Source organism: Rhinopithecus roxellana, chromosome 14 (assembly GCF_007565055.1).
Source record: "Rhinopithecus roxellana isolate Shanxi Qingling chromosome 14, ASM756505v1, whole genome shotgun sequence".
NCBI classification, from domain to species: Eukaryota; Metazoa; Chordata; class Mammalia; order Primates; family Cercopithecidae; genus Rhinopithecus; species Rhinopithecus roxellana.
This window is the reverse complement of record NC_044562.1, coordinates 104,529,297-104,543,719: the sequence shown is the minus strand read 5'-3', so window position 1 is coordinate 104,543,719 and position 14,423 is coordinate 104,529,297. Positions and strand designations below refer to the sequence as shown.

Genomic DNA, 14,423 nt, shown 5'->3' with positions numbered 1-14,423 from the left:
GAGGATGGTGTGTGGAGTAAATAACAATGCCTCTTGGTCGGAGGCTGTTTGATCGCTCCAGGTGTCCATTTGGAGGGTCATCTTGAGAAAGGGACTTGGGACTATGTGCTTTCTTATTCTTTGCAGGGATGAAAAAGAGGAAAACCCAGTTTGGAGGTCATAGTCTGTAAAATGGCAGGATCTGCCAGCCTTGGCACCACAGAGTGTGGTTTTGGGCAGAGCAGTTTGTGCTTCCATTTATCTGGAGTTTCCTGGTGTGTAGAAGCCCCACCCCTGAGCACAGCAGGAGGTTGAATAATGAGGATTGGCAAAACTTAGGGATGGGCTCACCTCCTTAGATTATGAAATCCCATTGTCTAATCAGACCATTCCATAATGGACATTAAAAACAAACAAAAAAACAAAACAACAAACCACCAGTATTTTTTTTTCAAAGAGGTGATTGTGACTATGGATGGCTGAAATAATGTCTTGTTAAAATGACTCAATTCCTTTTAGATAATTGCAAAGGCGGTTGGTTTCTTCAAGCGTTCAGATGAGCTCCTCTAGAAGCTTTTTGCAGGGCAACGAAACTGCTTTGGTGCCTCCTTCAGGGGTGAGACCATGATTTGGATTCACCCTGCCTTAAAGGAGAAAAGTTGGAAGCAGCAGGAGGCATCTGTAGAGAAGTAGTGAAGTGAAGGTCTCTCTAGGTCCCTTGTTTTGTAATCAGATTTTAATCAGTGAGGAATCCTGAAAAAATAACAGAAAGAAGTTTGGAAGCAGCTTTCACTACAAAACTGTATAGTCCTATCTCCAAACCACCAAAGTATTTTCATAGCCATTTGCCTGAAAGGTCAGGCAGTAAATAAGCATATTGTCCACAGCACCGCCTGGAACCGGAGTCTCGTTTTGCTGGAGGCATTAGGGGAAAGGCGAGAGAGCTCAGCTCCAGGGATATTGCCCCCTAGTCTAGTCTAAATGGCTCTTCTCTCTGACGTGACTGGAGTGTTCTCTGTCACCTCTAAACATTGCCTGCAGTGATAACATTCATTGCCCAGGCTCAGGCCCCCTGTGACAGTCAGGAATGCGCGGAAGAGGCCAGAGTGGGACAAGATGGCTGCCCTGGCCAGCCCACTGCTGGCCGGATGTGGAGCTGGGAGGAGCTGACCCTCATTTTGCCCCATGTTGTCTTTGGAAGACTTTCGTTTGGGTTTTGACTGGGTGGTCCCTTAGGCCTCCGAGTACATTCCAAATATTTCCAAAATGTTCTGAGAAATGGTGGTTCAACTAAATGAACATACTCTCCTGACTAATGTGGGAAGCTGCGTGGCGCTGGCAGTTCCTCCTTCACATCCCCCACTTTCGTTGACACACATAGAATGTGTCAATCTGAAGTTCTAAGATTCTGGGTACAGATTTTTTTTTTATTTTACAGCCCCTTATGGTGTAATGCTCAGTGGTTTCCAGGCATTTTGGATGGCTCACTGGATTCAGAAAAGGTTTTTAAGCAGATATTCCCAATACTCGTTATTTGTAAATTATATATATGTTATATGTACTATTGAACTAACATAGTAAGTAAAAACAGACAAAGAGAAAATGTTAAAGAATGAAGCAAAGAGTTTGGGGCGGTGGCTCACGCCTATAATCCCAGCATTTTGGAAGTTCGAGGCGGGTGGATCACTTGAGGTCAGGAGTTGGAGACGAGCCTGTCCAACATGGTGAAACTTCATCTCTACTAAAAATACAAAAATTAGCTGGGTGTGGTGGCGCAGGCCTGTAATCCCAGCTACTTGGGAGGCTGAGGCAGGAGAATTGCTTGAACCTGGGAGGCGGAGGTTGTAGTGAGCCGAGATCACACCACTGCACTCCAGCCTGGGTGGCACATCAAGACTCTGTCTCAAAAAACAAAAAATGAAAAAGAATGAAGAAAAGATGAAATAATATTATTTTCTTGACGGTACAAAACCCCTTTGGCTTTCTGCTTTTCTATTAAGGTTGTATACTCATTTTATATTTATATGTAACTGAACTGAATATGCTTCATTTGAAAAGTTTGGTATAACACTTTGTGACACAATTCAAAAGTCTGCTTCTAAGATCAGTCTATTTTGATACCTGGCCTTAGTGATTCTCATGGCTAAAACAATACTACAGAGATAATGCAAGAAGGGCATTATTGGCTGTAATTGCTAAGTTAGACTCACTTTTTCACCCACATCCACCAGCTATGCAAAAGGTCTGTTGAAAGTTTACCAATACATTTTCATCTGCCTTGGGTCAATCAATAGTTCTTATATTCTAATCAAAGTGCTTCCCATTGACCAAACCCAGAGAAAGTCAGAAGGCAAAGAAATCTGATTGATGCACCATTTTTACATAGATATGTAGAGACATATACATATATAAAGATATATTCAGTGTTCTCTAAAATTGTACATTTGAAAGATTTTAAAATAATTTAGAAAAACCCTACTTCTCAGTTTTTTTACACTTTATTTTTATTGAGGCAAAATAGACATTTAAAATTTACCATCTTTACCATTTTTAAGTGTACAGTTCAGTGGTAATAAACACATTTATATTCTTGTTTTCCCTTTCATCTCTCCCTCTTCCCTGTCTTTCCTGGTCTCTGGAAATCATCCACTTTTTTAGCTCCCACATGAGTGAGAACATGTGCTATCTGTCTGTCTGTGCTTGGCTTATTTCACTTAACATAATGGCCTCCAGTTCTATCCATGTTGCTGCAAATGACAGAATTTTATTCTTTTTTATGGCTGAATAATATTCCATTGTATATATATGCTACATTTTCTTTATCCATTCATCCATTAATGGACCCTTAAGTTGAACCCATATCTTGGCTATTGTGAATAGGGCTGCAATAAACATGGGAGTGGAGATATTCTTTTAATATATTGATTTCCACCCATTTTTTTGGACATAAAGATATGTCCAAAGCTCTCTGAAATTGTACATTTAAAAGGTTTTTTGTTTGTTTGTATAAGAGATGATATTGCTGTGTCACCAGACTGGAGTGCAGTGATACGATCATAGTTCATTGCAGCCTCGACCACCTGGGGTCAAGCAATTCTGCCACTTCAGCCTCCCAAGTAGCTGTGACTACAGGCAAGCACCACCATGTTCAGCTAAATTAAAAATTTTTTATAGAGTCCGGGTCTCACTTTATTGCCCAGGCTGGTCTTGAACTCCTGGACTCAAGTGATTCTCCCACCTTGGCCTCCCAAAATGCTAGGATAACAGGTGTGAGCTAATGTGCCCAGCCTGCATTTAAAATATTTTAAAATAATGTAGAAAAATTCCATTTCTCAGTTTTCAGCGCATGCACATATCAGAATTTTTAATAACGGTAACACTGTTTTCAGAACCAACATTTCTCAATGGTGGAAACAATTCTAAATATTCACCTTCAAAGTGTCCTCTCCATAGCATACTTTTTGTTTGTTTGTTTGTCAAAGCAGTCAGTTTCTCATTCATTGGTTACAATTCAGTACCTTCATTTTTGCAGAGCTGTTAGGTTGCATATTCCGGCAGCTTCTTGCCACCATGGAAATCTTAGAAAATACTTTTTACACAGTAATGTGACAGAAGGGGGCTCACCTGATAAGCCATTTTGGTTTATTTCTACTAGGTGGGATTACCTTTTAGGAATAGCTCAGGCAAATAGTGAGGGGAACAAGTGGATCCATCTAGGTTCCTGCAAGTAATACCCAGTGCACTGGAGTGGGGTAACTGAAGAAGAGTTGAATAAAGGCAGTTACAAAGGCATGTGCACAGTTCAGAGGAACCAGCAGTGGTAGGGAAGCAGTAGCAGGGACCCTTCCTGCTTTCTTCTAAGCCTGAAGGGGTAAGGAGAGGATGCCATGATCCAAGCCCAAGGAGAGAACTGGAGCTCTAGGAGTGGGGGCACGGACTGCAGCTGTGACTTTGGTAGAGGGATTGTATTAGTTTGTTCAGGTACCATAACAGAATAGCACAGATGTGATAACTTAAGCAACAGAGATCTATGTTCTCACAAGTCCAAGATACAGGTGCTGGCAGGGTTGGTTTCTTCTAAGGCCTCTCTTCTTCCAGTCTTCACATGATCTTCCCTCTGTGTCCACACCTGTGTCCAAATTTCCTCTTTTTATAAGGCCACTGGTCATATTAGATTAGGGTCCCATCTAATGATCTCATTTTAACTTAATTACCTCCTTTAAGGTCCCATCTTTAAATACAGTTACATTATGAAGTACTGGGGGTTAGGAATTGAACATATTAATTTGGGGGGACTTAATTCAGCCCATGACATGGACACTGCCAACCTGTGGCCCACCGGGAGGAAGCATTAATCAGTCTTTGCTCCAGCCCACCTGGCAGCCTACTGGTCTGCCAGCATCTCTCATTGGCCAAACCAGATGGAAGTCAGAGGCAAGTAAGCTTGTTTAATGCCACCCTTGAAGGTCAGTCTCTTGAGATATAGACAGCAGAAAAGAGTAATCTGCAGGAACAGAGAGTTTCCAGCTCACAAAGTCACTGAGCTGAACTTAGAAGACAGAGATTTCATGACAGGCTTATGAATGATTTCATGTAGAAAGAGGGAAAGAAAGAGCCAGGGTGTTTGGTTTTGTGGATCGCACAAGAGATGCTAATTTCAGGGAACTGCTGTTACTAGGCTCAGCATTGCAGTGACAATTTGAATCTCTTGTATGGTGCTAGTCTTCGTGAGAATTAGAAAAAGGCATCCCCTATGGGCAGACAAATGAGAAAACATTGCCTTCTGTTGGACCAAGCAGTCTTTCTGGTACACAGCTTTCGGTGAGCAACCTGTTCACCCTACTCAGCCAAACACGCACTGTATGACCCTGTCAGCGCCCCTTACCATGGGCTCAGCTGGATGGCCCACACCCTGCCAGTCCTCTCTTTCCAGCCCCTAGCAGGAACAACTTGAGGACAAATTTTGATGTTGTGCCTGCTATAGCCTGCAAACTGCCAGCCTCCTAGTTCCACATGGAAAAAAAAAAATCATTAAGCCATGAAAACATTCACATCTATCACTGGCTGTTTTATTAAATCATTCAAGCCCCTTGTGCTGGCAGTTTCTGGCTGATCTGAACTTAAATATTTGGTGTATCTTCCACCTAAAGGGAGTAATTAATGTTAATTTAGATCATTGTTCCTTTTTAGCACTTCTGGGAACCCCATTTTGAGAGTTTAGAATTATTAGCAAAAATGAATATAAGCATTGGCTATAAGCATTGAATTTTTTTTCATCCATCGAACAGACTGCAGCTTGCGGTGAGAAAGCTACACACTGCACAACTATGGGGGCGCCATTCACATAGTCATTGTACATTTGTACGGGCTTTCTGACAATTTTCTAGCAGATGGCAGTAAAGACTTCTAAGAATAGTATGCCTCCTTCATTCCCAATTGATCTAAAGCTGCAGTTTGAGTAAGTGGCAGGTTAGGTATCCATGTGTGTGAGGCACTAGGAGTGGGGCTGGGGAAAGGAAAGGACCCAGTGAAGACAAAGGTGTGATCCCCATTCTCAGTACAGTGGAGGAGGGAGACATATGGGCACTCCCTTATGAAGCCTCAGCTTCAGAATAATACCCAGATGCACTCCTTCCATCTGCCCCACCCTCTCTGGTTCTGTGATGAGGTGTGAATGAGGAGAACATTCCACCACCTCACTCAGGCAGTGGCAACATTGGGCCATTAAAGCTATTCTTCAGGCTTGAAGGGCCAAGACTCTGAGAGACCCATGATAGTCACTGCCAGATCAGGAAAGGGAGAGTCGCAGAGACCCAGGGGACTGGGGTAGATGGTGAGCACATGGCAGGCCCTGGAGCAGCATGGTTGGTTCCCCAGTTGCCATGGCTGTCTTTTGAAGCCACTGGAACAACACTCAATGCACCAGAGGCCCTGTAACCATGAACTGCATCCTTGCTTAGCCAAACCTAGTTTCCTCTTTTTAGGAGAAAGGAGGGGAGCTCTTTTGCAGTATCCACAAAGCCAATACAACTACACATGGGAAGCCACTTATATCCCTGCTACCCTAAGCCTAGCTCCCCCCTGCCCATGAGGACTAGCCCCCTCTCAGCTGCATTCCTCAGGCTCTCTGCTGGTCTTTGCCAATACTCATCCTCTAACCCATGGGCTCTTCCTACTGTTTTTTAAATGACAGATGCAGCAAAGAGGTCATTAGATAAGGATTCTTTTACTTGAGAACAGGATTCTGACCCTCCATGCATGAAGAGCTTGTGGCAGATACTAGATTGCAGTAAGATGAGGTGGAATGGAAGGTGGGCACATGGAGACAAATGGGGTTGGCAGCACCGATCAATGGTGCAGAGGGCCAACTGGAGGACGAAACAGATGAGATGAATTAGATTGGGGAATTCACACTTCCTCATGACCACAGAAGGTTGAAGCTCTTTTCATTCTCAAAAACTCAAAAGCATTTATTTTAGAAATTTCAGAATTAACTCACGGTTAATGAGATGGTTCAACTGGTGAGGATGAGTCCCTGTGCTCTGTGAAGCGATTTTCTTGGGAGGCACTTGAAAAATACCTGGGAAGATCCAGAGGCTGCTGCATTTGAGTTTCTGTGGAAAACTGGATTTGTGGCCTCAAAGATAGTAACTCACTGCTGACATCGTAGAAACATTGCTGTTTCCTTAATTTAATACATGCCAAAGTTGCTGGCTGAGAGATTGTATCTTACAAGCCTATTACCAGCCGATTTACTAGGCCTTCAGGGAACAGCTTTGGAAAGAGGATGTTAATCAATCGTTCATTTTATCTTCTTTTTCTCCTACACTTTTTACTTTCTCTTACTTATATTATTTTCTCACTTATCTTACTAAGTCTTTCTTTCTACTTCCTTTCTCTCCTTTATGTCACCCTCTCATTACTTCTCTTTATATTTTTTTTTTAGGATTTTCCACTTCCACACCCTTCCTGCTCTTCAACTGTTTCGAACTTTTAGCACATTCCATATGACAGTGAGACATAAGCAGACTTCATGGGACAAATTTATGGCATCACAAAATGTCCCTTCTTGTGGAGAGTACTTGCTCTCTTATGGCAGAATTACCTCTCTTCTTTAATATGTGGTTCTCTTTTGCTTCTGGGCAAAGAGTAGGAGGAGAACCAACTTGCTCACCACCTCCAAACTCCCACACAGAGCAAGGTATCAGAGCCTGAGCAGGGTGAGCTGGGCTAAGGCATTTGCATGGCAAAGTGGGTGGTGCTAGCAATGGGAGATTGGTTGCACACAGGGGGATTGAGCAATGGGTAAGTGTATTAGTCAGTTCTCACATTGGTATAAAGAACTACCTAAGACTGGGTAGTTTATAAAGAAAAGAGTTTTAATAGACTTACGGTTCTGCATGCAGGCTGTACAAAAGGCCTGGTAGGGAGGCCTCGGGAAACTTACAGTCATGGCAGAAGGCAAAGCAGAAGCAAGCATATCTTCACATGGTGACAGGGGAAAGAGCTAAGGGGGAAATGCTACACACCTTTACACAACCAGATCTTGTGAAAACTCACTCACTATCATGACACCAGCAAGGGAGAAGCCCACCCCTATGATCTAATCACTTTCCACCAGGTCCCTCTCCCAACACTGGAGATCACAATTCAACATGAGATTTGGGTGGGGACACAGAGCCAAACCATATTAGTAAGTAGATCAAAGATACTGGGAGCCAGGCTTCTTACCATCAGAAAATAATTACAAAAATGGGAAGGGGCCAGTCACAGTGGCAAACCCAGCATTTTGGGAAGCCGAGGCAGGAAGACTGCTTGAGTCTAAGAGTTTGAGATTAGCCTGGACAACATAGTCAGATCCTCTCTCTGAAAATTAAAAAATAAATTAGCTGGGTGTGGTGGTGTGTGCCTGTAGTCCTAGCTACTTGAGAGGCTGAGGTGAGAGGATTGGTTGAGCCCAGGAGGTTGAGGCTGCAGTGAGCTACATAATGGCACCACTGTACTCAAGCCAAGACTCTGTCTCCAAGAAAGAAAAAAAAGGAAAGGGAAAATGAAACCTGTGGTTGAAAATTCATGCTTTCCAATATTTACAGACAAGGTATAAATATGTGTGTGGACATACACATGCACATACACACACATACACTCCCTAACCCTGTCTACTGAAAAGGCTTGGGAACAGTGACATGCAAGTAGCAAAGAGTATACCTAGTACCTAAACCTTAGCTTCTAAATGTCATTCTCCATCAAAAGAAACTAGGGCTGACCGGGCGTGGTGACTTATGCCTGTAATCCTAGCACTTTGGGAGGCCAAGGCGGGTGGATCACTTGAGGACCAGCCTGGTCAACACGGCAAAACCCCGTGTCTACAAAAAACACAAAAATTAGCTGGGCTTAGTGGCGCACGCCTGTAATCCCAGCTACTCAGGAGGCTGAGGCATGAGAATTGCTTGAACCCAGGAGGCAGAGATTGCAGCGAACTGAGATCATGCCACTGCACTCCAGCCTGGGTGACAAAGCGAGACTCTGTTTCAAAAAACAAACAAACAAACAAACAAACAAACAAAAAAACAAAATAAGCCTGAAACATCTTGTGGTGCCAGTAGGCAAGGCGATGCTTAAAGAATGACAGGGACATGTCTAAAAAACAGAGGTAGGCTTGCAGGGCTCCACCGGGCCTAACTAGGGATAATTTGAACATCACAAGTAATGACTGCAAGCAATTAGAATCCATTAAGTAAAACAGGAAATTCTGAGTCCATACTCATATAAAGTAAATGAATAAATTAAAAGTTTCAGGACATTTGGGGTATTTCCATGGTTTCAAAGCACTTCCTCACAAAATACTTATTAACTGCAAAGTGTGAAAGGTAACTTTATAGTGGAGATGCCTGGCAGACACCACCTTAATTAAGTGATCAAAGAGAGCATCATAGGTAAAGAAACAGTGGAATCACTCACCTCCTGATGGGGTGCAGTAAGGAGAACACAGCTTCACTTTGTTGATATTCCTGCCAAAAAGTTTCTGCCATGCAGACACTTCAAACAAACCAATCTGAGACACTCTGCAAAATCACAGGCCCATAATCTTCAACTGCGTCAAAGTCATGAAAGTCAAAGAAAGACCGAAGAGCTATTTCAGACTGAGAGAAACTTAAGAGACATAATTCATGTGTGATTTTGAATTGGATCTTTTTGCAATAAAGAACATTACTGGAATAATTGCTGAAACTTGACTGGGGTCTGAGGTTTAGTTGGTAGTAATGAGTCCGTGTTGTTTTGATGGTTGTGTTGTGGTCATGTAAGAGAATGTCCTTGTTTTTAGCGGGTAAGGGAGCATTTGTTCTGTCATCTGCTCTCAGGTAAATTAGGATACAAGTTCTTTATATTGTACTTGCAACTTCTGTGTTTCCAAATTTAAAAATATTTAATCAAATGGCATACCCACTTTTGGGAAAAATAGACATTATGAGGTAAACAAAATTCCCTTTAATTTAGAACAAAGCATGAGAATTTTCAGAAATTTTATATTTATGGTGGGCTATCTCTGCCTTGCATCCCTGGGGCTCTCTGTTCTCATTCCTCGGCTCTCAAGGGTCCTTTGATGGCAGAATAAAAAAGCACTATGATTTGTGAGAGCCCTAGGAAGGCTGCAGTATTAGGTAATGGAAAGGGTCATCATCCTACCTCCCGACTCACTGACCAGAGGAGGTGGCGACTGCCCAAATCAGCCAGCTCAGTGACTCACTTCTGAGCTGCTGCTTTGGGTGGAATGGAAGAAACTGGTTGGTGTCTTAGGTATAACATGAAGTGCTAAGTAAGTGGCAGGACTCGTGGCTTGCATCTCTTCTCCCATGTGAAGGGCCAAATGTGGAAATAAAAGGAGGATATGGGGTTTTGCTGTTGCAGAGCTGTTTTGCCCTTCAGAGTCATTGCAATGGGCTCTGTGAGAGGGATGAGGTATATCACTTAAGAACATGTGACAAGACTCAGAATACCTATTATGAGTCTATAGCCTACCAGAAGCACTATCATGAAATGGTGCCTTGCTGTGCTGCCCTTGATTTTTATGAATGGGTCCTATCTGAAACAGGCTTGGGAAATTGTCATTGTAGTGGAGAAATGTGGTGGACACCACCCAGTACCCCTTGCAGCAGCCCCTGTACAAAGCTAGGAAACACTATCTTTCTCCAGAAAATCTGGCAGGCTTTATTCTTTTTGACAGTAAGAGCTACAGGTGCATGTTCTTTTCTCCCTTTTCACCTTGGCTGCCAGGAAACATAATTATTTAAGTTTAACTGTAGTGATGGTGGAGAACTTTTGGCCTATAGAGCTACATTCTGTGTATTCCTTATGTCTCTTTCCTGTTAATTTATCAAGTCCAGATTTCTACATTTCTAATTAATTGTGTTTCCTATACAGTTGCACTCAAATCTTGGTAAAATACAGGTTTGTAAAACCAAACAAAACAAAAAACTCCAGATCATTGGAAGAATTAAGTTGAAGGATACAAAATCTTCTCAATAAAATTGAACTAAATGTTAGGGAGAAAACAACAGTAATGCAAGTTCCTTCCTGTATTTCTTAGGAAAAATTATTGTTCCTGGCTAGGAGGCCAGGAACAATATTTATGGTCTTGAACATGTGTCAAAGACATGAATTACAAAGTGGATAAAATGGGATTCCTGCCTAGGCTTCCCTGAAGAAAATAACAAATAGTTCTCAAGATATATGGAGGACATGGGAAAATGATACAGGTGTTTGCAAATCCATAATCTGATGTGTGGAGAACATGTGACCAAGGGTAAAAGAAGTCAAAATGACATTACTTGGAAAGTATCCGACACCCTGCTTGATTTTTTTTTTTTTTTTCAAGACAGTTCTTTCTTCTTACACACTCCAGTATTTTCAGAGGAGAAGTGACAGCAATGTCAACTCTTTGGACATCTGCTCCAAGTCTCATTCTGGCAAGGGCAGAACTATAAAAGACTTTGTCTGTCTGCCTGACAATTTCATCTCTCAGAAGGTAGAGGAACCGGTGAGGAAAATGGCTGCTCTCAAGTGAATTCTGATCAGTAAAAAAGGAACTGGTTGGAAATGTGGAAATACTGAGAATCTCAGGAGAGATGTTTTCATTATCTTCACCCCCTCACAGAACTCCCACAGCTCTTTATTTAGATCTTTTCTTACTTCTCCTTATAATATTGTCACTTATAGACTTGTGTCTCTAAGATTGTCCCTTGAGGACTGGGACCACATCACATCATCTTTGTGTCTGCCAATGCTTGGGGCAGTTATCTTTTAAACAACAACAAAAATCGATCAAATGTGTTTAGTTGGAATATGAGCATAGCGACTTGCATAATTTCAGGATAATGTGACAACATTCTTTAAGAATTTTTTTTCTTGATCATAAAATGTTTTCATTGTTGAAAACTGGAAAAATTATTCAGGGAAGTATAAATGAGAAAATGCAAACTTTCTATAATCCTCTCACTTGATAAGCATTTTGCAGTGCTTTCTCCTGGTTATTTACTTTTGAGACATTCTATCTCTCTATCACCTAGGTTACAGTGTAGTGGCGTGAATACAGCAGCCACTGCAACCTCAAACTCCTGGGCTCAAGCAATCCTGTCTGAGCCTCCCAAGTGGCTAGGACTACAAGTGTGTGCCACCACGCCAGGCTAATTTTTAAAATTTTCTTGTAGAGGTGAGTCTTGCTACATTGTCCAGGCTCGTCTCAAACTCGTGACCTCACTCAATCCTCTGGCCTTGGCTTCCCAGTGTTGAGATTACAGGTATAAGCCACTGTGCCCAGCCTCTCCTTGGGTTTTATACTTATTTCATACTTTTGATCATACTGTATCTACAGTTCTGTTCCTAACACTTTTTATTCATGTTATATCCTAAGCATTTTCCATGTCATTAAAATATCTTCATTTTAAAATGACTTCATATTATCTTGCATGTCTTTAGCATAACCACTGTCATTTAAAAAATAAAGCAACGTAGGGATTTTCACTGGCTACAAGTTGTAAGAATTGTGGTATGTCTGAGAAGTCAAAAAGGAAACCATTTCATCTGTAATAGCAAGATCCAGCAGGGCAGGGGAGACAGGTGAAGCCCCAAGTTCTCCCTCCGGTTTTGGGTTTTATCCTGAGTCAACTGTGGTACATCTGGAAGGGGTTGATGATGTGGAGTGACCAGGGCTGACGAGGAAGAGTTAAAGCTGGAAGGAATGCTCAACCCAGAGAAGAGCAGAGACACGGAGTCACGTTTCCACACTTGAAGTATGACTGACTCTGTGGCATCCTGGTTGGCAGCACTAGGGCCAGTAACTGGGAATTTCAAAGTCACAATTTGGACTCCTCTGCAAATAAGTTTGAGAGCTGTTCCCTAAAGATACCTGATGCCTTGTGAGGCAGGCAGTACCTGGTCCTCGAAAGTGTTCAAGTAGGGCGGGTGGCTTCAAGGATACTAGAGGATAGGAAATCCCTGCAGTCTGGTTTATGGTCTGGGTCTTGTGTGAGCACTGGAATAGCCTAAATCAAATCTTAAGTCTCTCAGAGTCGCATAAAAACATCGTATTACTTAATTCAAAGCCACGTTTTCAATTCTGAGCAGCCCAGAGACCTGCCATCTCTTGCTCGTGCCGAGTCACGTGGTCTGGGTAGGCGCGTGGTTTCCTCCCTAGCCGCCCCCAGCTTCCCTGAACCTTCAAAGTCACATTTCAGTCACTCCTCATCTGACCAACAAAGCTCACAATGAAGGCGCTGCCAGCACAGGCAATAGCCTGCGCTCCAGTCTGAAGAGGAACCCCAAATTCAAGACCCCTGTCACCCAGTCTCTGTGCCCCGAGAGGCTAAACCTCAGCTCAGGGACTTCCCGATGTCGGCTGCCGCGGGTCTGGGTTTCCGGCCTGCAGAGCTCGCGTCTGACCGCTGAGAAACAAAACGCCCTCCCTCTAGCGGCTCAAGCGCACACACTCTCTTGCCCTCCGCAGCCCCCGAGCGAGTCACCGGAGACTCTCTGGAGCCATTTCGCGGGGCTGGAATTCCTTCGCCCGGCGGAGCTCGGCGCGCACCCCTCAGCTGTGCCGAGGACCCTGCACCCGGGGCGCCCCGCGGCCACGTGACCGCCATCTGGCTCTCGGCCTGGACTGAGGGGGCTGAGCTCATCGCGTTGCTATTCGAGGGGCCGAGACTGCCTGGCCTTCCTCAAACACTGAGCTCCCGGCTCTTCTCCCTCCCCCAGCTACTTGACATCTCAGGCTTTTTGTGGAAGCGGCAGGGCGGTTGAGAGGTCGGTGACCTTTGTCCCAATGGCGCTGGCTCTTTTCCTTTTTGGCTACCCTAATGGAATGAGGATATAATCAGTCATATCTTAACATTCATTGAGCCCTGGCTCAGGCTGGGAGGCACTGCTTTTTTCCTACTGAATGTTAAATCAGTATTTGTGGGATTTAAGCTCCAGCAGACAAACCTAGAGCCACTGGCCATGAAAGGTGTGGCAGTGGGGTGAAAAACGGGGCTTCCCCCTCCACTCCCTGGCTTTCCTCATCCCAGCCACTACAGGGGGGGAAATACGTAGACCACAGAGCATCAGCCACACCCTCTTTCTTCGAACCCCAGAATTCCACTTCAGTCCCTAGAGCTTTCAGCTAGGTGGGGTTTATCCCCAAAAGTGCCACAACCCCTCTAGTTGTATAGGAGCTGTAACTGTGAACCACCATCGCTGGCTCGATCCTCCCTTTTCCGTGGATTGGTGCTCCTGAGTGTGTTTACCACTTTCAGTAGGTCACACAGCCAGATGGAGGGCCGCGGGCTTCAGCGGCGAGAAGCTACAAAAATAAGGTGAACAAAATTGAAGGTGCCCAGCAGCCTGAATTCCATTTCTTTCTTACCTTTGGTCATAGGAAGGGCCACTTAGGTGTGTGGCTGGAACGCAAAGTGAGACCAGAGCTTACATTCTTAGCAGCTGGGTTTGTCTCAAGAGGCCATGCTTCTCTCCTCCCTGACATCTTGCTCTCAGAAGCACCAGTTAGCATCAGAGAAATGTTTCCTTCTCTCAAACAGCCATCAAGTACCAGCGCTTTCTTGGCTCCGGCAAGTGAAGTGCTGACCCCTCCCTTATCTAACTCACCCCACACACCATCCAGACGGCAGGGGAGGCACCCAGAAATGGAGCGGACTGCATGTTTTCCTTGTCCACTCTTTTTATCACCATGACAGAGCCACTGGATGCCAGGTAATAAATACTGAACCACCACACTAAAACATTTACTCCACTTTGGGCAGAAGGAGCCTATTTTGCATGTTAAGTGCCTCCTCTAAAGCAGTCAAGTGAGGCAAAGAGGAGTTCTCCCTCCTCTGTGAATGCTGCATGGGAGCCTCCAATCGGGAACAGCTGAACAGGTAGCTCTGAAAGAGGACGCTGGTCATAAA

At 43.9% G+C, this 14,423-nt stretch overlaps 1 long non-coding RNA gene across 1 annotated transcript; it reads right to left on the bottom strand.

The window, feature by feature from the left end:
- Nucleotides 1-402: 402 nt before the first annotated feature.
- On the bottom strand, nt 403-14,083 carry LOC104674710. Its single transcript, XR_004053284.1, has 3 exons — nt 13,883-14,083; nt 8,941-9,073; nt 403-732 (listed from the first exon to the last, which is right to left on the bottom strand). It is a non-coding gene; the product is annotated as an uncharacterized LOC104674710 (long non-coding RNA).
- Between the last annotated feature and the right edge of the window lie 340 nt (nt 14,084-14,423).